This window comes from Gavialis gangeticus, unplaced genomic scaffold, assembly GCF_001723915.1.
Source record: "Gavialis gangeticus isolate Ggan-Ray unplaced genomic scaffold, GavGan_comp1, whole genome shotgun sequence".
Lineage (NCBI taxonomy): Eukaryota > Metazoa > Chordata > Crocodylia > Gavialidae > Gavialis > Gavialis gangeticus.
This window is the reverse complement of record NW_017729011.1, coordinates 24,464,568-24,468,096: the sequence shown is the minus strand read 5'-3', so window position 1 is coordinate 24,468,096 and position 3,529 is coordinate 24,464,568. Positions and strand designations below refer to the sequence as shown.

Sequence of the window (3,529 nt, the reverse complement as noted above, 5' to 3'; positions counted from 1 at the left end):
TTGTGCACCCTTAAAGTATATACTAGAGGGGAGGTGGGAGGGAAACCTTTCGGAGACTGCTGCCTCCATAAACTGCCCTGTGACACAAAAGGGCTGAATTCTGTATTCTTGGCTCATTTATTTTGAAAACTTTGCTACTGAAACCAAACTTAATCAATGAGCTCTGTGTTGTCTCCGATAAGTTATGTGTTGGCTGTATTGATTGGGAAGGATTTTAGAAAACCCATGTGGGGTTTATAATGTCAGCAGTGTTTTGATTATGAAAAGAGTTGGAACCTGGGGACGTGGAACCAGGTGGCGTATGTCCTAAAGCCAGTGGTGACACGGCCAGGCGGGATCCCTCCAGGGACACAGTTCATGCCCTGCACTTTAGCTGTGGTGACTGCCTGCTATAGATGCACTTTTTGCTCATTAAAATGTTAAAATCAAACCGCATGTAAAAAGATTTGTGAAAATATAAACTTGGGGATTGATCCAGAAAACTGGCACATAATGCCCTGGAGACCTTGGTTTCAGCTATTGGGTCGTTTACATTTTATCAGCTGTGTTGTACTTTTTACTTTTTTTTCTTGGAAGGGAAAGGAGGCATTTATGCAGTTTTTCTGTAAGAGCATAGACAGAAAGGAATAAAGAAAACGCAGCTGTTGATACCACCTCTACATTACATGTCCAGCCAAGCATGTATTAAGAAAAAAAGTTTTCTTATAGTATGTATTTTTCAGTAGTTTGGTGGGACCCCAAGGAGATGTTGGTCCTCCTGTGCCACAGATAATCATCCTGCAAAGAAAAAAAAAGTTTTGTAGGTAAAATATTTTCATATGAGCATTGCTGACTGTTTAAATAGAGCAATATACTGTAACTAAATCAGAGCAGAACTCTGAGAACTTAGATTTGTCTCGTCCAATTTTTTTCAGCAGTACAGAACTAATTTGAATAACTTTTTCACTCATTATCTAGGTGAGGTTTTTCAAGCATTTTCCACAGGTACTTTTAAAAAAAATTAAACCTAGATTAATGGACCACCCCACCCCCTAGTTGTAAACCAGAGGCAATGCCTATTTTATAAAATGCATGATGAGGAATGCTTTTTTTGCCCAGAAAAGATGCTTAAAATCTCAGCTGCAAATCATGTAATAGGTGGTGGTGGTGATGATGATGATTATTCTTACGAGGTAAAAAAGGGTGACAGTGTATGCTGGTACATTTTCATCAGGTCAGAATTTAGCTTAAATATGAACATATACATCCCTGAAGTTAAAGCAGATTAGTTTCTGAATGAAGTATTATGTTATCCTATAATAAACCAGTGCTGAGAAGATGCTAAAGTGTGTGTTACTGATCTTGCTATATTATGTGGATAGTTTTAAGTGCAAGTACAGCAAATATTGTATCTAATTTCTGAGGGAAATACCAATATAATTTACAAGGCTAAGGTAGTTGATGAGTTGTTTAAACAGCCTGACCCATGATCTTTTAACATTACTTTATAGCAGAACTTCATCTAGTAGCCATGCAGGGTTTTGCACTTAACGATACTACTTTTGCAAATGCAAATGCAGTTACTACCTCACCCAGAATTTTTTTTAAGTAATAAAACTAATAAATATACATTGACTAGTCTCCAACAAATATAGTTTTGAACCTCAGCAGTTTGTTTAGGGTTGCTGCATTTTATGTAATGCATTTGGACTTTGAATATGAAGAAAATGAAAATATGTATGTAGCTTTCAAGTCATCAGGGGGTTTTGTGCACAAGCAAAGTTGCAAATTTAGAGTTTGACTGGGCAACCAGATCACGTAATGGTGGACCATATATGCCTGTGGAGAGCCCATGGATGTCAACAAGATTGCATAAGGATGAGTCCAGATATAGGTCAGGGAATCAGGGCATGGTTTTATTTAAAAAGTTATTGATTTAAATTTTTTTATATTTTATGCATATCTTTTTTTAATTGGGTCCAGCGTTGAACCCTTCATATGGTTTCTTTGTAGATTTTTTGTTCAGATTGCCAGACGGGAGAGCTAAGTGCTCAACACACAATTTTTCAAAACCCTTCCTTCAGAAAATGTTAGCTTACAAATAATGTACCAAGAAAAGAAAGTTCCTTTATCTTTTCCTACCTAAAATCTCCTTTGTTTACAAATTACCATATTTTTAGTTGTCAAAAGCATCCAAAAGGGTTCTCGGAGAAAGTGAGCCGGAAACTGTAGCATAGCATGGAATATGCTCAATTGAATTATGTAGGAGGAACATGTTCTTGCAGGGGGAGTCAATATGCTTTCTGCTTCATTGAATAGGTTATTAGATTGATGTGGTTTATTTGTTGAATGATGGAACCGGTTTTAAAAATAAATGAAGCGAGAAGCATCAATTCAGTTAGCACTGATAATTTATTATTATTGGTCAGAAAAGCGCTACGTTTGTAAATCGCTCCTTAACTTATCAAATGAGCTGTGATTTGCTGAAGGCAGTCCAGTTTCAAATGCAGGCAGAAAAATCACTTATTCCTCAAGGTTTGTGATTTGAATATGTAGGGAAAGGGAGCAGGCAACAAAATGGTATCTGGGAAAGAGTAGTACAGCAATAAACCTTTGAATTATTATTTTTTTTGTTACAGAATTCAAGCTCTGAAAGAACATAAACTATTTTCTTTAAAAATGGGATTAATTTTCCTGTGAGTGTGATTACTTTTGGGTAGCTAGTTATTGGAAATTTTGTAATGGTGTAATTTTTTAGGTTTTGCCTACTTAATGCTAGCACCAACATAGTGAATGAGATGCTTATATTGAAAATTATACTTTAAACAATTCGTGAAATGTCTGAGTATATCAGGAGGGAGAGAACAGTTAATATATTTTCAAACTTCACCTCATCTACATTTCCTGCTTCAGGTAATACACAATACTTTAGGCTAGGAAGGCTCTAATTGCAAAATGCATTGTTGCATAATTTGGCAAACCTCATACAATGTTGGGTTTTTTTTTGCTTTGTTTGCTTTCTAAAAGTACAACATATGAATAAGCTATTCTGATAAAATGTATTAACACTTTAGCTTTTCATATTAATATGTAGGAAATATAAAGGGAAAATTGCTGCTCTTACCCTTCTTGGCTTTCTCTTTTGTTATGTGTCCTATTGATGTAAAGAAGCATTTTTCTAATCTTACAGACCCTTGTTCCTAGGTAACAGGCAAAAGCTGTGCCAGCAGAAGCGGTCCTGCCAGGCCAAACCCATGTGGTTTGGTGTTATTCACTATGATCCATATGGTCAGGCTCGAGATTGTCCCCAGAGGGGTGTTAACACTCAACAACCCAACCTCCTCCTTCCCTTTGGAGCCTTGCTGGATGGCTCCTGCTGCTTGCCCATGTGTAAATCTTGATTAATTTTTCATTTTTAATGAAGTTTGATCATGTTTATTATTTCACATGATTGACTGCCTGGTACTCCTTCCATGTAATTGATAAAGCCCATATTTCTTCATCTGTCTCCTGTTTCTTCAGGGCAAAGTTGTGAGATTGTGTGCTGTGG

The 3,529-nt window shown here is 36.6% G+C and overlaps 1 protein-coding gene across 4 annotated transcripts in view; it reads left to right on the top strand.

Annotated features, from left to right (window-relative positions):
* The window catches only part of DENND1A (DENN domain containing 1A), a 344,343-nt gene that overhangs the window by 112,742 nt on the left and 228,072 nt on the right, over positions 1–3,529 (top strand). The gene's annotated exons all lie outside the window — the stretch shown is intronic.